Source organism: Lissotriton helveticus, chromosome 3_1 (assembly GCF_964261635.1).
Source record: "Lissotriton helveticus chromosome 3_1, aLisHel1.1, whole genome shotgun sequence".
NCBI classification, from domain to species: Eukaryota; Metazoa; Chordata; class Amphibia; order Caudata; family Salamandridae; genus Lissotriton; species Lissotriton helveticus.
In genome coordinates this window covers 1,869,151,842-1,869,175,862 of record NC_136061.1, presented here as the reverse complement: position 1 = coordinate 1,869,175,862, position 24,021 = coordinate 1,869,151,842, and positions in this window count along the sequence as shown.

Sequence of the window (24,021 nt, the reverse complement as noted above, 5' to 3'; positions counted from 1 at the left end):
AGACTGTCGGTGATTGCAGCCGAGATTTGGGCACTAGACGCCTCAACTGAATACTTAAACTTGGCTACCACATCACACCGCACATGGGTAGCCCAGGATGGTTTTAATGAGCCTAGTGAGACAATATGCACCCCTCTGGTATGAAAACCTGTAGCTGGGGAAACCTTATAATCCTCTCGTGCCTAACGGGGATGAGTCAAAAATGACTAGCCCCCCCCCCCCCCACTGGTAGGGTTACCGGGCAGTGCCCGGAGAGTGTGGTCGGGGCAACTGGGACTGTGCTTCTTCTGCTGCAGACCCGGCGGATACGAAGGGATATTGTGGCCTTGGGGTCACACCTGCCTTTGGGTGCACAGAAACCAGACTGGACCGTTGGCTCGGATCCCAGCAGGGCGGGGCAAATCACGTAACCCCTCAGGGATTCACAAGAAGAAATGCTCCCTCCCCCCACCTTGTAGAACGCTGGTGCGTGGGCAAAGCGCTTTGATACCCTCACAGAGTCATTGGGGATGGCCTTATGGGCATAACTATAGACTTTGAAACTTGGGGACCCTGGTTTGAGTCCCAGGGTCGGATACACATCCTGCCTAAAAAAATAACAAGCATTGGAAATGCAATAGGTCTCGCAGCATTAGAGTTAGTGCATTTAGAATTGTTTATGGGTTTTTTGTTGTAAATCTTTTGCATTTTTATTTTTTGTAGCCAATGCTAAAGAATTACAAATCAAAAAAGCAATAAACATTTGTAAAAGCTTTAACTAAAAATCCTGTGAGACCTATTGCACTGTGTGAGGGTGAGGTGTTGAGGGTGAGTGAGGGTGGGGGTGAGTGAGGAGTTGAGTGTGAGTGAGGTGTTGAGGGTGAGTTTTGTTGGATGAAAAAAACTTTAGGACCATAATTAAATCAGGTTATAAGTTTGCTTTCAAATCTTCCCTTTCCACATAAATGTCTCAGCGCTCTATTTACATAAATGCACTGTTTAATCCAGCAGTTTTTGCACTAGTAGATACAAATGCTGTAAATTGTACATAACTTGGCATGTAGACTTTTCTTTGAACTTTCACGTGTTTGTTCACACATACATGCCGGTACAGTAGCATGCATGCAGTTCTCCAATACATTATATGATATTGAATATCATATGTCTGTGACGGCAATATATTATTCTTATGGACGTAATGTGTATTTACACGTGTTTACATTTTGTGTGTGTGTGTATACATGTATAAATACACACGCAATCACAAAAACCCGCAAACAATTATTTGATGTCAGCAGTCATTCGTGCAGTCTTGTCATGCGAGATCAAATCAGGCGCTATGCTGATGAAAACGCTTGCATATGGTGGGTGGATTAAGGGCCAGAGACTCCTTTTTGTCATGGAAATGTTTTTGTTTACTTCATCTCATAGCATTTCTCACACTTGGCTTGTTTTGTGTCGCCTCTCAATGGCTACACGATCAAATGAATGGATTTATTTTTGCCGAATGAGGGGGGCAGCCCTCCCCTCAAAGGCGCGACACTGCGTCCCCGCGAGGAATGTTAACGCGGGTTTTATTGTGGGGCGCTGAATGGGGAGCGCCTTTCACGGCATAGCCCCCCGAAATGCAACAATTTAAATAACTGCTTAGACCCCAGAAGGCCGCGGTCAACACGGGTCGCATTCCTGGTCCGTGAAAACACACTTAGCTGATAGAGTTATGTAAAACGTATCCCGAGACAGTAATTTAGTGTGAAGACATAAGTTTTATTTTGTAACACTTTGCCGCCGGGGCATGGAATGCCAGAAATTGCAGTGGTGCAAACTGTTATGTAAAGCCGCAAATGAAACACTTGCACGGAGTTTGCAGATTGGAAGGGAGCTCGTGTTCAGACAGCCTTGAAATGTGTAAACATTGTGGTAGAAGAATGGGGGGAAGGGGGGGGGGGATAATCCCAGGCACTACAGTCGTGATAAAAATACAAGAGCCCCCATTTTTTTAGCTTTTAATTTTGGAGGACCTGGATATGCCTTTAAACAAAATGAGGTTGACTGGCTCTGCGGTACTAGTTCGCTGAAGAAACCCGCTTTGAATAGGTTTTCACCTAACCCTCTATTGAACATGCCCTCTGCCAGGCCACTCTGGGTAGGAAATGACACTTTTAGCCATATAACTAATTCTAGAAGACATTTTCTGATCTTATAACGCCAGACATTCGCATGAAGTGAGTCTCGCTCGTTGTGTTGTCGGACAGGGCATAGACAGTAAAAGTACCATGACATTATATTGCAAAAAAGGCAGAGTTCTGATACTCGGAGGCTGAGGCCAGTAAAGATTTAATTTCTCGAAAAAAGAGAATGCTAACTGAGTTTGATTGGCTGTTAAATGAAGGGCGAGATCCAATTACTTGTCCGGGACTTGAAATGATTATTGTGCATGGGTCGTGGCTGGTGCAGGGAAGCCCACACACGGTGGTTTCGGCCTTGCAGCTTGAGAGCACTTAGAAACACAATAGGCGGATGTTAACTCGTTTCAGATTGTTGGAGGTCCCCATTTAATGCCAAACAATGAACTGAAATGCAACGCTTTCAATGGACTGCAAGCAGAGCAGGACGTTTAAAAATGCGAGGGCACAACTATTTAGGGGCACCAACTCACCCAATCCGTTTCTCAGAAAAGTTACGTATTTACAAACCACAGGGCGAGTAATAAGCACAGCAGTGTTAATGGCGATTCACAATAATGATGTATATTTGAGGTAACAGGAGCTACTCCTTTAACAAAAAATATCAACTAATGTATGTTTAAGGGGATGCAGAGCTGGCTCGAGCATCCTTTAAGATGTGCACTGGTTGCCGTTTTATTTTCGGAAGCCAAAGATAGTGTAGGCTTTCCCATTACGGAAAGTCGTGCTTGCTCGCCCTACATAAGAGACAGGGGCAGGCAGGAACAAGACGGAGGGAAGAGAGGGGAGGGGGGAGGAGAAATGCGACACGGCGGGAAGGGGAGGGGGCGGAGCGGGTACAATAAACAAGACGGAGGGAAGAGAGGGGAGGGGGAGGAGAAGTGCGACAGGGGAAATGCGAGACGGCGGGAAGGGGAGGGGGCGGAGCGGGTAAGAAAAGTTACGTATTTACAAACCACAGGGCGAGTAATAAGCACAGCAGTGTTAATGGCGATTCACAATAATGATGTATATTTGAGGTAACAGGAGCTACTCCTTTAACAAAAAATATCAACTAATGTATGTTTAAGGGGATGCAGAGCTGGCTCGAGCATCCTTTAAGATGTGCACTGGTTGCCGTTTTATTTTCGGAAGCCAAAGATAGTGTAGGCTTTCCCATTACGGAAAGTCGTGCTTGCTCGCCCTACATAAGAGACAGGGGCAGGCAGGAACAAGACGGAGGGAAGAGAGGGGAGGGGGGAGGCAGGATGACTCAGGGGAGGGGGCGGAGCGGGGCAGAGCGGCATGTGGGTGTGAAGAAGCCGGGCCTTTGAAGTGAAGCTAAGCTTCACTTCAAAGGTGTCGGAGGAATGCGGGCGGCTGTGCACGCGCTTTTAAGCTCAATGCACATGCGCATTGAGCTTAAAAGTCACGGGCACTGCAAGGAATCGCCACGATTCCTTGCAAGTTAGATAAAGAGTAGATGAGCCCCTATAGTCTCGCTTGCTCGATGCGCATGCGCATCGACAGGCGAGACCTAAAAATAAAAAGCCAGTTACGCAGCGTCGTGCCGCAGCTTCGCAAGTTTAGTCCCAGTACTTTAGCGTTGAATGCGGTGACTCAGAAGCAGACTCCCTAAAGAAACGTAAGGCCATACAGGCGTTGGGAGCTGTGCAACCTGGGACACCAAAAGGAGAGTAAAATAAATAAATGAATAACTTGGGCGCAGCTTCCTGTTCTGTTTAACAAATCACTTCATCTCCACGTGCCTACCAAAAAACGAGCGTATGCTTGTGTAATGGAACTGGGGTCCATCAAAAGAGGTTTAATATCTACGTGAAGGGAATTGGCCTAACGGCTAGGGCGGGGGACCCCGCATCTGGTGAACAAGTCTTTAGGATAGCGGCATTGTGACTGAGCATCCTCTGAGGCTGGGCAAATAACTTTATCTACCCGTGCCCAACTAAGAATGCCCCCATCATGTAACACAACTGGGACCAGGGGAAAACGCTCCTGTACCTACGGGCCAAGTTTGCTCTAGAGTACACTACATCCCCCAAAAATAATATAATAATTCTATTCTCAATGGAAAGCGAACAGGCCCTGGCTGCAGGCATGCTGTTCAGCTCAGGGCCGGGTCAAGGGCACCGGTTGCTGACTTGGCAAGAGGGCACCTGTTTGTTCTAGTGTATGTTGTGATAAAAAGATCTGCTGCCATTCAGGTCCTCGAGCAATTTTCAGGAAGATTTGAATGAATTGTCTAAGAAAACTCTGTGGCTAGAAGACTCGGGTGACTAACGTTCTTCCTGAGGAGATCGGAGTCTTGTCCAGTAGGATTTGTGACTCGGGGGAAGTTTGTTTTTTGAGTCAGGGTATGCAGCGCCGAGGGCTAGCATGCCTGCTGCTAAGATCATGTGACATGCACATCACGAGGGGAGGGCATTGTCAACAGGTCAGCGGAGTTACAGTCTTTTGTCAGAGACGTCCTGTGGTTAAGTTGCAGTTTACAGTAAGCTATTAACTGTAAAAGAACTGCGTGCAGATTGCAATGTATAGATTGGAGCATATGTATTTTCCCCAGACTGTCATTATTTGAATGTCGCAAAAAGGGGTCAATTGGGTTCAAATCAGTTCTGATTCAAAGAGAACCCCAATCCAATGCGTACATTTTAAATTCAGAGTCTGTGCTTGTCCAGAACAAGTACTCTTCAACTATACTCACTACATGTATGTTGTAAAATGAAACGTGCAACACATTTTGGGATGTCAGAGCTCCTTATAACAAAGGAGGATCCAAAAAAAAGCAACAGTTAAACACAGTCTGGTAATATCTAATCATGTTAAAAAAAAAGGAAATAATTAATATTTAATCATGGTTCCCACCCCCAAAAAACGGAAAAGATTAATAATACATGCTCCTGAGCATGATTGACCAGTAATAAGACAGAGGTAATCACCCCTTCCATTGTAGGACAGTAACCTAACTGGTAATCCAAAAATAGCAGTACCATTGATGCGGGTAACAATAAACATCTGTTATTCATCGCCAGGTTTCCCTGGGGTGCAAGATGCTTGCATAAGATGGCGACTCCCAAAAAAAAAACCCCACTAGGTGCCCATCCAAGGTGCAGAAATAAATCCATAATCTTTACATATACATGGGCATGTGCCCTGCGCCCCTGGCAACGCTAACTCGGGTTTTCACCCCCCAGAGTATGAAATAAGTACAGTGGAGTGTGTAGTACAGCCTGGCGGATACTAATCAGGGTTACTGGTTTCACAGTGGTACTTACCGGGGGGAGCCTGCCAGGGGCATTGGTGAAGTAGAGGATGTTATTTAATGAATGTGTGCTGTATTATGCCTCCACAAGCGGTATCTAACTGTCTCCCAATTTTTGATTTCATGTATGACCCATGGCGGGGGGACACAGTACTGTAATACACCGAACAGCCCACAAGCGTGCCACTGCAAAAAGGCAAAGATGGAGTAGAGCACATCATTACGTTGTGGGAAGATTCCTGTTGGAGCTGACCAGACGCCGGCCTCCTGGTGCCACGGCTAGAGGTTGGTATCCTGGCACTCGAGTTGGGGCAGGCTGCACAGACAGAGCAGTGGGTGGCACAAATGGACGACGCAGGTTTGGGGGGAGCCACAGGAAGACATAAGCCTCCATGGCTGCGTGGCAGAATAAAACAAGTGTATTGGCTTGGTTATGGGAACACACCAACAGGGCGGTGTGTAGAAGGAGGGCCACTCACTCTGGGATTCTCACGGCAGGGTGAGTACACCTGACAAAATCGGGGTAGCAAACAGAGATGGCGCTCGCAACCCGGGCCCCGCAAGACAGCGGCGCACAAAAGAGACTAACAAGGTAGCGTGTTGGGTCCTAACTCCGGGGAAAGGCTACCCCCCCCCCCACACAAAGGGGCGTGGTAAACAACAAAGAACAATCTACGAGCTGTCAGGGTGATGTACGACCCTAGGAGTTCAAATGAGTAAAAGACAAACCAGTGATTTATGGCCAGCCGATGGTTTATGGCTGATGATTTATGATGCTCATGCAGAATGATTTATGACAACTAAATGATGACAGATTGTGACAGAATGATTTATGACATACCGATGATTTATGGCCCATGATTTATGGCTGATGGTTTATAATTATCAGGCAGAGTGATTCATGGCAACTAAATGACCAATTGTGACAGAATGATCAGGGGTGTGGAATTTAATAAAATATCTACTTGTCCATGGGGCAACTTGCTTAATAAATCTACTTGTCCTGTAACAAAATCCACTTGTCCCCTTTGTGCCATGTAATGTGGCAACAAATTAAGCAACAATCTCATTATATAAGAGTTCTGATATAGCCTTTCCGATTATGCCAGGGTTCATACTATAGTAGTGTTTGAATACTAGCAATTCCCTTATGCTGCTATGTTTCTGCAGGTCTACATACTGGGGCTGAAGGTAGTGGTAATCAATAGTTCCAGGGTTGGAATGCCCTTTTTAGTCTGTGCAAACCTACGAACGTGCATGTTTTAAGGGTTTTCACCAATTCTTCTCTAATCATTTACCATACTGAGAACGGTTGGAAATGTACTATTGACAGTGGCAGACTTAAAACTTCTTCCAGGGTTGGGAAAAAGTGGTTGGAGGAAAAGTGAACTTGAAAACATTCAGATTTTTACATAAGCAAATCTACACCTGCACATTTGCTCATGCTAAAATGCAGTACACAATTTCTGGGAGTACTATTTCTTGGCCTACTTCTGTAAATTCTTGTGTATTCATGGTAACTGTACATATGCACTTAATGCAAGGATATATACCACGGATGCACTTTTGAGACTTTCTTTAATAATTGGGCCTCTAATTTGGCCTGGCGTTAACCATGACCTTTAGTTTTGTTTTTTATTCTGTCTCTCTCCGTCTGTCTATAAGCTGGCGTCCCTGTAAGTGACAGTATTTTGCTCTTTTAGAAGGAGCATATCGGCACACAAAGTAGTTTTGTTCAGTGCCCAGAACCGCTGTGGCAATGTGCGCTGACCAACATATGATTTGTTTTGCTTTTGCCGATGCTTGTTAGAATGGTGAGGACCCAGCAGCTCCCACACTGTTAAGCTCTTACAAAACCCATGCTTAAACAAGTCACGCCTTGACAAAACCAAAAGGCTGAACACCAGTTTCAGACTCACTAGCTTTGCCAATGCTTGTTTATTTTTGTTTTCCATATTCGTAGTTAAACTGGTTACACTGATATTCCATTCTGAATATTTTTGGGAAATACTAACATACATCAACATGTTACTAAATGATGCTACAAAGATACGGTACCTACAATCTTACAGTAGTTTAGCTAAATGTTTTCTTTTCTTACATGCATTTTTTTGTGAACGTCTTATTTTGAAAGCAAAGAATCATCACTCTTACTTTCTAGCTTCTGCAAATATTTGCATATAATCAGAGAGCATTCTGGGTGCATTATACAGAGCCTGATATTACTAAACTTTGAAAATGTGTGTACACTTTTATACTGGAACCACTGTCAGTAGTGCACGCTGAGCTTAAAACATTTACTTTTAGTTCTCACCCTAATAATAAAGGCTTTGCGTTTATGAACCATATATACAATCTTGAACCGCATTAACACACATATTACATATAACACACACCTTACCTTAATTGTAGAGAATTCCCTTCCCTGATCCACAATGTGGTACTGTAAACTGGCAGCCAAAGGGTTTATGCTGCAGGTGGTTGGCTCTATTTGTCCCAAGGACAAAATGCACAATAAAACTTGTTGCCCTTGACCTCAAACAATATGTCCCGGGCGTCGGGCTATAGGAATTCCACATCCCGATTTATGATACACGATGATTTATGACCCATGATTTATGATGTCCAACTGACAATGTGGGACATCCAATTTGTAGTAATGTGTGACAATGATTTATGACCCCAGCCCCCAAGAAGGTGTCCAGAGGAGTTGTACACGTATGATGTGTGTAATAAGTAATAAAACTGCGGCCAACAACGTTCACCAAATACAACGACTGTTGGCTGTGTTTAGTAATGCAGATGCAGCAGTATGGTACGGTTCCTGGAATGGGCATGGTGCGGCCGTTATATAGCAACGGCTGCCCCCATAGGGGGCCTTGAGGGCCAGTGCCATAATGGCCGCCAGAGCCCAACAAGGAACATAACTGGTTCTCGCCACCGAAAAGCTCCACAGGGCGAAACACCCGGAGGCCCCCGACCCCCCTACCAATAACAATAGGAAAAGAGGAAGGAGGGATATAAGGTGATACTCGCCCTGGGGCAGCCCACTTGCACATCATGGAGCTGGGGGAGCGGCACCAACAATTTTTAAGTCCCACCCACCCACACCTAGGGAGCAGCAGCGTTGCAGTGCTGATGAAAACAAAAGGAACTACGGGTTCAATGGTTGGACATGGAGACATACCAACGGACGGTGTGCGGGAGTAGGGCCACTCACTTCGGGATGCCGCACGACAGGGTGAGTTGGCCAAACAAAAAAAAACAGAGTAGGATAAGGAGACGGTGCTCACAGCCCAGCCTCTGCCACTCCGCAGGGCACAAAACAGTCTAACAAGGTAGCGAGTTGGGTCCTAACTCCGGGTAGAAGCTGCCCCAACGCAACAAAAGCACACAGGGAGCGCAAATCCAACCAAAAAAGGGACAGGAACAACAAGTGTATTGCCTTGGTTATGGGAACACACCGACGGGGCGGTGTGTAGAAGGAGGGCCACTCACTCTGGGATGTCACACGGCCGGGTGAGTACGCCTGACAAAATCGGGGTAGCAAACGGAGACAGCGCTCGCAGTCCAGCCCCCGCAAGACAGCGGGGCACAAAAGAGACTAACAAGTTAGCGAGTTGGGGCATAACTCTGGGGAAAGGCTACCCCTCACTCGCAAAGGGGCGTGGTAAACAACAAAGAACAATCTACAAGCAGTCAGGGTGATTTACGACCCTAAGAGTTGCAAATGAGCAAAAGACAAACCAGTGATTTATGGCCAGCCGATGGTTAAAGGCTGATGATTTATGATGCTCATGCAGAATGATTTATGACAATGAAATGATGACAGATTGTGACAGAATGATTTATGACATACCGATGATTTAGGGCCCATGATTTATGGATGATGATTTATAATGCTCATACAGATGGATTTATGACAACGAAATGATGATAGATTATGACAGAATGATTTATGACATACCAATGATTTATGACCCATGATTTATGGCTTTTATGATGATCAGGCAGAGTGATTTATGGCAACCAAATAATGACCAATTGTGGCAGAATGATTTATGATACACGATGATTTATGACCGATGATTTATGATGTCCAACTGACAATGTGGGACATCCACTTTGTAGTAATGTGTGACAATGATTTATGACCCCCCAAGAAGGTGTCATGGGGAGTTGTACACTTATGACGTGTGTAATAAGTAATAAAACTGCGGCCAACAACGATCATCAAATACAACGACTGTTGGCTGTGCTTAGTAATGCAGATGCACAAGTATGGTACGGTTCCTGGAATGGGCACGATGCGGCCGTTATTTAGCTCACTGCCTTGCCTCACAGCCTTGGCCAGCCATCAACTTCCTAGCCAGACCGGCACTTCCAGCCCGAGTTTTTGTGCCCTTTTTTTTCCTTTGCCGCTCCACATCTCCATGAGCACCGCTCCAGCCTTACAGAGTGAGAACAAGCCACTTCCAGTGCTTCCCTTTGCAGGCCTGAGCCTGCACACAAGACCACTCCAGTGCGAGGACAGGCCGCGCCGAGCCGAGCACACCAACTGTTTCCAGGCTCCGCACCACCTCAGGTTCTGCATTCCATGCACTTTGTAATCTTTTGGGGGAAATACAGCCGTGTGGACGGGGTTGGCCCACCCCTTCCAAATGTGAAGAATGTATTTAAAAACTGAACTTTAAGGGCCTTTCTGGAATCCTGTTTCCGCTTCCATCCTCATCTTGTATGAACAGCACTGCTTCTCTGCTGGACTGTATGGTTTGGGTTACAGCACCACCTAGTATTTTCTTCTACTATGCTCTAGGGGCCTTATTTATGAGGCCTTGCGACAGTTTTGTGCTTCTGTTGTGTCACTTTTTGTGACGCATCAGCAGTGTAAAACGTGCCTCCTATTGCACCCTATTTACAAAGTGACGCATCTAAGCAGATGCGCCACTTTGTAAACCCCTGCGCTACATTATTCTTGCGTCAGGTATAATTTATGCAGGGAGGGCGTTCCCATGTAAGTAAGCCTCGTAGATGTGATGCAGTAAAATCTACCAGATTTCACTGCGCCACTTCTAGGGTGCAAATGCATCAATATCTTACGCCTGTCTCACAGCAGGGGTAAGACTGACGCAAGCCCTTTCACATGGGGCTTGCCCCATGTGAAAGGACACATTGCTGGAGTTGTGTCACTTTTGTGACACCCCAGCAATGCGTCACTTTTGCTCCATACAGATACGTCAGAAATACTGACGTTATCTGTAACTCCTTGCGACATGATGCGTCATACAGTAAATATGATGCATCAATCATGTCCCAAGGAGGGCGCACTGAGAAGTGATGCATCGCTGCTTTGACACAGCGATGCGTCACTTCTCATAAATGAGGCCCAAGGAGTCTAAGTGATGCACCGGCTTGCACTGAAATTGCAGCACCACCTAGTGCCATCACCATCAAGATTGTACACCATTTACATTAGGCGGTAATTACATAGGTTTTAAAACTGTACTGAATCCCAGCACCACCTGGTGCCATCTCCATCAAGACTTTACACCATTTACAGGAGAATGCACTTGTATAGATTTCCATCATGAGCATAAATCAATCCATTGTTGAGCCATCTCTGTTCTTGATGCAGCAAGGAGACTCACTCATTGAGTGGGAAGATTGGGTGGAAACGTGTGGAAACTATTTGGTAGTGCTTGATGGCACACATTTTTCTTCATGCAGGAAGAAAGCATTGACAGGCTGTTTGGGCACAGAAGGCCAACATGTGTTCAAATATTTACCACAATTGTAGGATGAAGGTGGTGATGAAATTGAGGATGTGCACAAAGAGGCTAAGTTGGGACTTCAAAATATTTTTGCAAAGACTTTCACCATAGTGATGCAATGCCATACGTTCTACATGCAACTGCAAAAGCTTGGTGAATCTGTAGATACCTTTGTAGCCGTATCGAGGGAATTGGCGACAAAATGTAAATCTGGGCAGATGATGGAAAAGCTGATAAGAGATCAGCTCACAGTTTAACGCACAGCAAAAAAATGCAGGCGACACTCTGGACTGCCAGCAATCTGACTTTAAAAGAGGATATAAAATTAGCCAAAGTGATTGAGGACTTGGGCTGATGTATGAGAGAGATGCAAAAGATAGAGAATCAGTTTACCTCCCATGTGGCAGAGGTGGACAAGGATTTAGACCTGGTGAACTTAGTTAAAAGGAAGCTTGGTGTGTCAAAGACTACACATAGCAAGGGAGGGAGTGCGAAGGCAACTGGAATTTCAAATGTGTCAAGGAAAAATTCCGCCTGTTTGTGTTACAGGTTTGGCAGCAACTTTCACCTGGGTGACTCCAAGAGTTGTTACACTATAGGCAAAGAATGTCGTGCTTGTGGGAAGAAGGGCCATTTCACAAGTGTCTGCAAAGCAGCCAACAAACGGGTGGCTTCAATAAAGGAAACTTAGGATACGTTGTAACACAGAGTTCTAATTGTCAACAATAAAGGGAGTGCAGCTGGCAGTAGTAATGAATTAAAAAGGAGAATATGTCCTAATCGGAGTTCAAAGTGGATGGCAAGAATGTCACCTTGATGGTTGATTCTGGCTCGTTGTATACCATCATGCCTAAACAATTGTTCGATGTCACTGTAGGAAGATGGCTCAGTATATAGTGTCCACCTATGTTGAGGCACAGTGCACTTAGTCCAGGCAACCCTTAGTGATAGTGTTTAGGTCCTTGTAAACCAGAGGTCTCGAGGGGTAGCTGTGGAGAACAGCTAGGGCTTATTTAGGAGGGTGTAAAGCAGGTGCATTTACCACATAGTCAGTCAGCAAGCTTTCACACAAGAAAGAACCACACAAGAGTTTATAAAAATGCTGTAGTATTTATTCGGCAACACCAGGAACAAACTTGGCATATCTCCTACCTGAAGATATCAAATACACATCATAAATACTCCAATAACAGGTAAGTAGCAAAGAAAAACACATGGGGTCCTAAGTGGGGGGCCAAGCCATATATTAGGAAAGTGGTATAAGAGGTAAGTACCAAAACAAGACTGATACCCAAGCATAGAGAAGCCCAGGGGAAGCAAGGAACCACTAAAGGTGAGTAACTAGGGACCTCAAGGCGCCCGGGTGCAGAGTGGTTAAACTAGGTCAAACGTCCATAGGATAACACAAGGTAAGTTGCGGTTGGTATTTTCTTGTTTCAGGACCCTCCGGAAAGGACCCCAAGGACACCAATTGGATCAAGGGAGGTTGGAGAGCAACCTCACCCTGGATACCCAGGGAACCAGGATACCTACACCATGGAGCTCAGGTGCATGAGGCAAAGTGGTGTCATAACCGCCAGTAAAAGCCAATGGAGATCTTGGAAGTCTGATGACTACAGTGACTCCTGGATCAGGACGGTGGTACCCAAATGTGGATTCTGGATGAGAAGTACCTGAAAGCAGAGAGGACAGATTCCAAACTACCTCTATGTGTCCAAGAGGAGCAAGAGCACAATGCCACCCCTTGTCACAGGTACTTGCTGTAGCATGACAGTCTTGATGAAGCAGCTGTGGAGCCCAGGGAATGATGCAGAAGCACAGGAGCTGTCCACAAGCTGTTCCACAATGGATGAAGAATGCAGGAAGGTCACCAACACGCCATGGGAACCGCCATGGTTGGGTCAAAGTAAAAGATGCTTGGGTGCAGAACAGCAAGATCTGTGGGACTAACCCAGCAAGGGTCAGTCAGGGCCAGCCCTCAGCTTGCAGGAGATCCAGCAGGAATTTTTGGAGCCCCCTGGAGGAGCCTCCGGAAGCAGGCACAAGGAGTCAGAGGGAAGCCTCAGCAGCCCTCAGAAGATGGAGGTCCACAGGGCAGAGGATGCGGCATAGTACATCGTTCTTGGAGCTGTGTGATGCTTGGGCTTCTTGGAGCTTGAAGATCTTCTGAGAAGAATGTCAATAAACCTTTGCAATGGCAGACAGACGCGGGGCACAGGGAGGCTGTTCATGCAGACTGAAGAGGGATTGCAGTCACCCAAGTTGCAGGGAAGACTGGTCCGGCCCTTAGGAAGTCAACAACTACCACCAGTGTAGCAGAGCCAGGAGATGTTCATGGGACAACAGGATCAGCAAACTGGTCATCGACGTAGAGGTGTCTGTGAATGCAGGAAAGTGACACCTTCACTCCAAGGGAGTGCATGCAGACTCCCTGCTGACTCGGTAGATGCATTACCAAGAAGTTGCAGAAACTTGGAAAATTGTGGAGATGAAGTTTGCAGCAGGAATCTTCCCACCAGGACCAGTCTTGTCTTTGGTCTTGGCTCAAACAAGCACCAGAGTTCAAGTTATGTTATGTTATGTTATTGTTTTTTGTTGTGCGCACAGCTACTCCAGCTAAGGAGCATCCTGGCGCATCAGCAGAAGTGCAACAGCAGAAGTGTCTTCAGACAGGTCATGTCAAATCTCAACGAAGTTCAGGGCGAATCTAAGGCCCACACTCAGGGGAGCCCTTAAGTAATCCTAAAAGAGGAAAGGACATCTTCTGCGGTGACCCACCTATCAGGGGAGTTCAGGAACTCTACTCAGCTGGCTTAGCGAGTCACATGCTCCCAGGGGCCAAGATTCAACATGGCAGAATCAAGTGGCCATCTGGAGGAGTTCTGGGCACTTCCCTAGGGAGGAGCTGGACTTATCATTTGTGTAGTTTTGCGCCAGAGCAGGAGCTCAGGGTTCCTGAACTTGACCAAACTGATTTATGCATGGAGGGCACCAAACATGCCCTTTAATGTAATCTGGTGGCACTCGGAAACACCCCCCACCCTACCTAATTCTAAAAGAAAGGTGGTCACACCTCTCCTGCATAGGAAATACTCAGTTAAGCTTCCCCTGCCTGAGTTAAGCTAAGCAGCAGGCGGGCAGAACACTGTCTAGTGTCGGCAGCAACACAGGCTGGCTGGCAAACCCTATAAGACTACACAGGTAGGTATTGGGGGTTTCCTCTGAAGAGCCCCGCGGTACATGGTACCATGCAACTAATACCGGAATTGGTAGAGTTGCATAATTTCAACATATTTTATGCCAAACATGACCAGGTTCGGGGCAGCTAATATGTAGTTGGACATCTCGACTTGCCAGTGTCCACTACATACCTTAAGATGGCTGTCCTGCAACTACAAAGCACAGAGAATAGATTCTGGGGTTCGTAGATGTATGTCTGCTCATGCAGGAATACCCACACACTTAAAATCATGCACGCCGCCCTTGGACTGAAGGGCCTACCTTAAAGGTGACTTATAGGTTTAAAGTGCAGTGACCAGGATATAAGGAAAACCTTATTTCTAGAGTGAAAGTTGCATGCAATAGCAGCTCTGCAGACACAGTTTGCATGGATTCCCATGGGTGGCATAATACATGCTGCAGCCCTTGAGAAACCCCTGCTGTAACAATGCCCTGGGTACATCAGTACCATATACTAGGGTCTTACAGTGGTAACCCAGTATTCCAATTGGGATGTGTACAATGTACTTACCATCAAATTTAGAGGAGAGAGCACTGCCACTGGTGTCCCATCTAGCAGGATCCCAGTGAACTACAGTCAAAACACACAGACAAAAAGTGGAGGTATCTGTGCCAGAAAAATCCTACTTTCCAACAGTCACTTGGCCTGAGAGGGATTTGAATTCTACTGATGTGATATTGAAGGGTCACCAAGGGGCCAGTATGGGTGTATACGTATGCAAAAATGTCATTCAATGAGTCTGCACTCAGGGAAAAGTATTTCTGGTCGTTGAAGGTCCACCAATTTTGGGCTGGTCACAGCAATTTGATTTGAATAATGGAGTAAATCCTTGTTCCATTAAGCAAGTACTGGTCAGTGATGATGCTGAGTTGACACCACTGCTGGATCAATTCAGACCTAAATTTAAGAATCATTTGGGGAAAGCAAAAGAGTATCAACATAAAATAATTTTATGGCAGGACGCTGTGGCAGTGAGACATGTGGCAAGAAAATTCCCAGTGGCAATATGGGCAGAAGTAAAAAGCATTGTGAGGCAGATGATTCAAGATGAGGTTATTGAACCAGTTGAGGCCACACAGTGGCTATCTCCAGTGGTGATAACAACAAAAAACTGATGGCACATTAAGGTTTTATGTTGACCTATGCAGATCAAATCAGAATGTGGCCATGGATGATTTTCCTCTGCCAAACATTACCAAATTGATCTTTTTGTTGGCTAGGGGAACTACTTTACCAAATTAGACCTCTAAAGTGCCTATTATAAGGTTGTGTTGCATCCTGACTCTAAGCACCTAACAGCGTTCATCACTACAGAAGGGGTCTTCCAGCTTTACAGAATGACGTCTGGCTTGTCATCTGCGGTGAGCGTATTCCAAAGGTTGATTTCCAATGTATTTTCCGGGATCAAAAATGTAGTCTTCTTCCAGTACGACATATTGGTCTTTGGGGTCAGCATTGCTGCTCACATAGGCATATTGCGAGAAATAAGGTCTTGAATATCAGCAGCAGGCATCACTTTGAGGAAGGAAGTGTAAATTCTTGGTACAAAAGGTCAATTATTTGGAGTACCTCATTACTGGAGAGGGTGTAAACCCCAAAATGAATATGATCAGTGCTATATTGATGCTGAGATGCCTGATGACACAGAAAAACTATGGGAAGATTTATAAACCCCTTGCAACACTTTTGCGCCGCCACTGCGCCACTTTTTGTGATGCAGCAGCAGAGTAAACAATGTGCCAGATTGCAGCCCATTTACAATGTGACACATCTAGGGAGATGGGTCAGGATGTAAAGCCCTGAATCACATTATATCTGCATCAGGTATTATATATGCAGGGTGGGTGTTCCAACGCAGGAAAGCCTTGTAAAAGTGGCACAGTGAAATCTACAAGATTTCACTGCACCACTTCTAGGACACCACTGGGTCACAACCCTATGCCTGCTTGGAGCAGGTGTGAGGAGTGATGCAGTGTATTACAGATAGGCCTCCCCAATCATTGTTGGAGTTGCGTTGTGCTTGCGACACAATGCGTGACTTTTGTGCAGACAGATGCGTCAGAATTTATGACGCATCTGTCAATCCATGCACCATGGTGCGCAGTATATTAAATACACAAGATGATGGACGGAATGTTGCACAATGGCAAAACATTCACCCCCAGTCACAGATCTGGTTTGAATCCATCGTTATTTTGCTCACCAAGCCACCCCAGTTCAGACATGGCCATATGCAAATCAGTCTTGACCCTGTGCCTCATGGGAACAGTCCAGCCCAAACTGCCAAGCCATGTCTTCCCTGGACTGGAATCAAGCATCCTAAGACCGGTTTCTGGCTATCAGCCATCTCCAGCCAGGATAGCTTGACTCCAGTGGTGTAGTGAGCATATATTAAATACGGCGCATCCATGGAGATGCAAGGGTTTTGGAGGCTGGCGCAGGGAAACCGACGCATCTGTACTGATGTGTCAGTTTCTTGTAAATAAGCCCCTTTGCTTCTTTATGGGATTTGTAGAGCATTACTCAAAGTTTGCGAAGGATTTTGAATGCCAATCGGAACCGTTGAGGAAGTTGTTGAGAAAGGGAAGGAAGTTTGAGTGGGGTGTGGCACACAGAGCAGCTTTTGAACAGTAAAGTAAAACCTCTATAATTATATTTTGGTTCTGTTTCACTGTTACATGACACGTTTTCTCACTGTAGATGCCAGTGCATTTGGTATTGGGGGTTTACTTTCCCAAAAGCATGGGAGGGTGGAAAAGACCATAGCTATTGTCCCTCATTCATTGACAGAGGCCAAAAGGAACTACTCTGTCATTGAGCGGGAGGCATTGGCTGCCGCATGACAACCAACCACTTTCACACCTTCATTTGGGTGATGAAAATAGTAATAATAATAAATTAATAAACAACAAACTTAGGGGTCTAATTAGAAATCCAATAGTGATTCTATACTTTTGTAACCATGTCCATTGTACATGGGGACAAACACAGTAAATCTAACAAACCATATCACAAAATGTGAAGCACCAGTAAGCGTAAGTCACCCCTAGTTAAGGATTCCCATCAAAAGTCTTGTATGAATCAATATTCTCATTTGGTAATCCTTATCGGGTATTGTGTCTCTTGATCATTGAGACCAGCATACCCAGATAGCCAGTTCGGGGTAGCGACCCACAATCACTCGGTACTACCACATGATGTTGATACGATGGGAAGTGCAGTGCAAAAAACGAATAAGTGGTGATTAAAAAAGGATAGGGAACTTAACAAAAGCCAGTTTTAATAAACGTTAGCCCCTTCCCCTTTAAAAACAAGAACAGTATAACATCATCATCGCAGTCCACACAAATAGCTGCGAAGAGACCAACATGTTTCAGCCACAACGGGATGGTTCCCCAGGCTTTCGTCAGGGTCTCTGTTCTATATATATGCTACTGCTTATGAGTGAATAAGGTGTGAAAAAACTATACAAAAAAACACACAAGTGAAAACCAGTAAAGGATATAATGTTCCTTCAACTGTGTAAACTCCTCACTTCGGCACCTGGTTGATTTAGTACTGTATGTTGGGGACAAACGTACAAGTGAATCACAATCAGCTTTAATGGTCTGTTAAAAGAGATGCATCGTTTCTCAAATATATATAGCTTTATTACTCACCCAGGGTGTCCGGGGAGTGGACCTCACCTCTTCCTGGACCTGGCTCAGGATATGTGAGACCCCGCTCTACAGTAACAGAAACCGACTTCGTAAATACAAAGAACAGAGGGATCGAGCGTTGATCTGCTCTGGCAATGTACACAATACGAAGTAACAAGGTCTTCTATACATGGAGTTCACTAACATCTACCAAATGGTTCCCATTACAACCTGCTATCCATTCACTTGTTAGCTATGGACTGAGTCAATGTTGGCATTAATGTCACTGAGTCAGAAGTCAAACGGCAGACTGGAAAACAGCCTGGGTACAAAACTATTAAGAACGGTAGAGCTGTGTTCCTACCTGTCCGTCGTTGTCTCCGAGTGTGACTGAGTCAGGGGGAGGCACCGAATTTCCTTCGTTCTTCCTACTTCACTTGTCTGGTATGAAGGACCGGACCAATCGGAACCAAATAGGGGAGGTGCTGTGCCGAAAGACTGGGATGACTACCACTGTCCATCACCTTATCTCTCAACAAACGCTGATGTCCGGGATAAATTAGTGACCGGGGAAGGCAGGTATGTGTCTCAGACTGACTTCAGTTTGTCGCGGGACTTGCGCACGTGATCTCGCGAGGCTACCTAGTGTGGGACTACAAAATGATGTCACGCCTAGGTCTGGTGTAGTTTGTTGATGCAGCTTCCGCCTTCTGAGGTGAAAACACGCGCTGGAGAAAAACAAGAACTACCAAATGACGCAATAATGCTTCGATCGGTAGTTCCTATGGGGATGCAGCCATAACAATCTTACCCTGCATAACCTCTCAGAGTGTATAGGCCATTACTCAAAATATGTGCAGCACCAAAAATAAAGAGCATTTAATGGAGGGAAAAGTCAAGAGTGTGATTACAAAATAATGGTCATTGTTCGTGTGTGATTTACTCGTCAAAGCCCACCCAAGAGCGACGGTACACTACACTCACCTATCAGACCCCCCATAGTGTCCACACCCGCTGAATTGTGTGGTTCAGATTGATCACTAAAGGACTATAGGGCATATATGAGGCATGGTATAAGTAACTCCCCATATTGTTATATCCCTTCTTCCAGTCATCTATGTAAGGGGTCTAGTCACCACCATTACTTTGAACATCAATGTGCAACTCAAATGTAGATCACAAAACTCTCGCCTACCTTCATGTATATTCAAGACAGATTGAACCAGGGTATGTCATCGTTCAATCCTCGTCTGTCTGTGCCCAATTTGAAAACCCACTTTTGTTCACGTAAGAACAGAAATCTAGACACATCACTCACATGTGGTGGAATAAACGGTTTTTCCAGGACATGCCACTTGAAGTCTGTTTCTGCATGATTGTGTGTTATGAAGTGCTTGGTGAGTTTCGAAATGTCTTTTTTGCACCGAAAAGTGCTTCTGTGCTCTTGCATCCTCACGCGCACCTTTCTCGTGGTCATACCCACATACCGTTCGTTGCACGTGCAAGTTATGAGGTAGATCAGGTTGGTACTATTGCAGTTAGAGAACTGCCGCAGTTCCCAAGGCCGATCAGTACCAATGTCCACGCTTGTGATTTTAGTAGTCAGAGGGCAAACAGAGCAACCTCCGCACGGATGGTGACCCACCACAGGAGGTAGGTCCCATAGAGTGCCTATCTCTCTCCTAGGTATAGCTTTAGGGCGAGTGTGTATCAAATGGTCCCTTAGGTTTCTGGAGCGTTTAAAGGCAAAAAGCGGAAATTCAATTTTCTCTTTGCCACTGTTCAGAATTCTCCAATGTTTCTTAATCACTTTCTGAACGTAATTGGACTTAGTGTTAAAGGTACTCACTAATGTCAAGCGATCCAAAGGTGGTTTCTCTGAGCGAGGTTCAAGTAGTGCAGCACAATGGTTATTTGCTGCTCGTTTGTATGAACGCTGGACTAGTTTTTTGGGGTAGTGTCTTGCGGTCAACTGCTTAGATAGGTCACCGGCATGGTGTTTGAAAGTTTCTGGGGTAGAGCAGTTCCGACGTACTCGAAGAAACTGTCCAAAGGGCAGATTATCCCTCAGGGACTTAGGGTGTTGACTTTCATACAAGAGAAGGGAATTCCTTGCCATGGGCTTGCAGTATAGTTCACTCTCTAAGCCACTCTCGGTACTGTAGATCGAGAGGTCCAGGAAAGGAAGCCTCTCTTTACTCATTTCAATGGTAAAGCGGAGGTAGTTGTTCTGACTATTGAGCCATTGGTGGAACCTGAGGGCCGATTCGCTAGTCCCTCTCCAAACCATAAGGATGTCATCGATGTATCTTTTCCACCAAATTATAGATGGAAGAAAAGGATTTGTGGGGTGCAATACTATGGTTTGTTCGAAATCATGAACATATAGGTTCGCTAGGGAAGGGGCAAAAATACTGCCCATGCTGGTCCCAGAGATTTGATGGTATATCTGGTCCTCATACATGAAGAAATTTTCTTTCATGGCTATAGTAGCCAGGGCCATGATGAACGGCACCGGGGTGATGGAGTCCAATTCCGATTCCTCCAGGATGGATCTGATGGTGTCTAGAGTAGCATCCTGGGGAATGGAGGTGTACAAGGACTCTACATCGAGAGAGACTAGATAGTCAGTTTCTTGATCAAAGACTATGTCAGGGATTACTCTCAGGACATCAGTGGTGTCCTTGAGAAAAGTAGGCATTGTGTGTACCAAGGGTTTGAGGAAATAATCCACAAAAGCCGAGAGAGGTTCTAGAAGTGAGCCCTGGCCAGATATTATAGGCCTGCCCGGTGGCGGTCTCTGGGGTTTATGCACCTTCGGTAGGGTGTAAAAATAGGGCATGGTGGGATGCTTAGCCTGCAGAAATTGTGCCTCTAAAGGGGTAATCCAACCCTCTCCTAGGGCCTCTTCTACCAGGACTTTGATTTCACTCGTCAATCTAGGAGTGGGATCAATAGTCAAGGGTCGATATGCATTGCTGTTGCTCAACTGGCGGAGACACTCGGTCCTGTATGTTTCTACATTTTGGACAACAATGGAGCCCCCTTTGTCAGCGGGCTTCACAATTATAGTCCCATCTTGGGTCAAAGTTTTTAGAGCCTGTCTCTCTGCGATGGTCAGATTGTTGTAGCGAGATCTCGAGCAGTATTGTATTTGATCTATGTCATTTTTAACTGCTAGTTCAAACGTTAGTATTTGAGGTGGTATGGCATGTGCTGGAGGTGAGAAAGTGGATTTAATCCTCAAGCCTGTGTTGGTATCTCTATCATGTTCTGATTCCTCAGTACTCTTGTTCTTAAAGAAATAGTAAAGCCTTAGTTTGCGAAAAAACTGGGCTAGTTCAATTTGAAGTACAAATGGATCACCCTCATCTGTCGTCACGAAACCTAGGCCCTTGTTCAGCACAACTTCTTCAATGTCTGATAAAGTTCTTTGACTTAAGTTGACTACCAAACTCTGTTCAGGTATATTTATTGTTCTTGGGCACTCCTTCTCGTGTGGCTCCGAGTTCCTGCGTGGGGGCCTGTAGTATCCTCCCATTGGACCTGAGGTTGTCCTTGTGCCGGTCTTCTTTTGCCCCGTGACCGTCTGGGGCCACGCGCCAAAAAAGGCTGACTGTTAAAGTTTTGAAAACCGGGAAATGGAGCCATAGGTGGCGGAAAATTGCCTGGATATCCCCAAGGTCCCGGTGGCCACCAAGATTGACCTGGCATGTTGTATTGACCCCTATAGTTTTGATATCTACCTCCTCTACCTCGATTGCTTCCGGCATTAGGGGAGTTACTTATACCATGCCTCATATATGCCCTATAGTCCTTTAGTGATCAATCTGAACCACACAATTCAGCGGGTGTGGACACTATGGGGGGTCTGATAGGTGAGTGTAGTGTACCGTCGCTCTTGGGTGGGGTTTGACGAGTAAATCACACACGAACAATGACCATTATTTTGTAATCACACTCTTGACTTTTCCCTCCATTAAATGCTCTTTATTTTTGGTGCTGCACATATTTTGAGTCATGGCCTATACACTCTGAGAGGTTATGCAGGGTAAGATTGTTATGGCTGCATCCCCATAGGAACTACCGATAGAAGCATTATTGCGTCATTTGGTAGTTCTTGTTTTTCTCCAGCGCGTGTTTTCACCTCAGAAGGCGGAAGCTGCATCAACAAACTACATCAGACCTAGGCGTGACATCATTTTGTAGTCCCACACTAGGTAGCCTCGCGAGATCACGTGCGCAAGTCCCGCGACAAACTGAAGTCTGAGACACATACGTGCCTTCCCCGGTCACTAATTTATCCCGGACATCAGCGTTTGTTGAGAGATAAGGTGATGGACAGTGGTAGTCATCCCAGTCTTTCGGCACAGCACCTCCCCTATTTGGTTCCGATTGGTCCGGTCCTTCATACCAGACAAGTGAAGTAGGAAGAACGAAGGAAATTCGGTGCCTCCCCCTGACTCAGTCACACTCGGAGACAACGACGGACAGGTAGGAACACAGCTCTACCGTTCTTAATAGTTTTGTACCCAGGCTGTTTTCCAGTCTGCCGTTTGACTTCTGACTCAGTGACATTAATGCCAACATTGACTCAGTCCATAGCTAACAAGTGAATGGATAGCAGGTTGTAATGGGAACCATTTGGTAGATGTTAGTGAACTCCATGTATAGAAGACCTTGTTACTTCGTATTGTGTACATTGCCAGAGCAGATCAACGCTCGATCCCTCTGTTCTTTGTATTTACGAAGTCGGTTTCTCTTATTGTAGAGCGGGGTCTCACATATCCTGAGCCAGGTCCAGGAAGAGGTGAGGTCCACTCCCCGGACACCCTGGGTGAGTAATAAAGCTATATATATTTGAGAAACGATGCATCTCTTTTAACAGACCATTAAAGCTGATTGTGATTCACTTGTACGTTTGTCCCCAACATACAGTACTAAATCAACCAGGTGCCGAAGTGAGGAGTTTACACAGTTGAAGGAACATTATATCCTTTACTGGTTTTCACTTGTGTGTTTTTTTGTATAGTTTTTTCACACCTTATTCACTCATAAGCAGTAGCATATATATAGAACAGAGACCCTGACGAAAGCCTGGGGAACCATCCCGTTGTGGCTGAAACATGTTGGTATCTTCGCAGCTATTTGTGTGGACTGCGATGATGATGTTATACTGTTCTTGTTTTTAAAGGGGAAGGGGCTAACGTTTATTAAAACTGGCTTTTGTTAAGTTCCCTATCCTTTTTTAATCACCACTTATTCGTTTTTTGCACTGCACTTCCCATCGTATCAACATCATGTGGTAGTACCGAGTGATTGTGGGTCGCTACCCCGAACTGGCTATCTGGGTATGCTGGTCTCAATGATCAAGAGACACAATACCCGATAAGGATTACCAAATGAGAATATTGATTCATACAAGACTTTTGATGGGAATCCTTAACTAGGGGTGACTTACGCTTACTGGTGCTTCACATTTTGTGATATGGTTTGTTAGATTTACTGTGTTTGTCCCCATGTACAATGGACATGGTTACAAAAGTATAGAATCACTATTGGATTTCTAATTAGACCCCTAAGTTTGTTGTTTATTAGTTTGTTCCAGTGGGGGATAATACTTAGGCTTGGTCTCTAAACATCCCTCGAGCCCTGCAATAGTGTGTGGTTTTTTCATGATGAAAATAGTACTCATGATAGACCATAAGCCTTTACTCAAAGTTTTGGGACCTAAAGATACCAAAAATTGTTCAGGGCATTTGGCCAGGCTGGCGGTTAAGATGCACAAATATGATTGTTGCATAGAGCTTCTGTCTGGGTAGAAGAACAAGGTAGCAGATTGTCTGTCAAGATTGCCAGACAAAGCTGTAAATGAATACCATCTTGACAAGAATAAAGTTGTAGCGAATGTGGAGGTTGTTATGGAGATTTTACATGGAATTGTTTC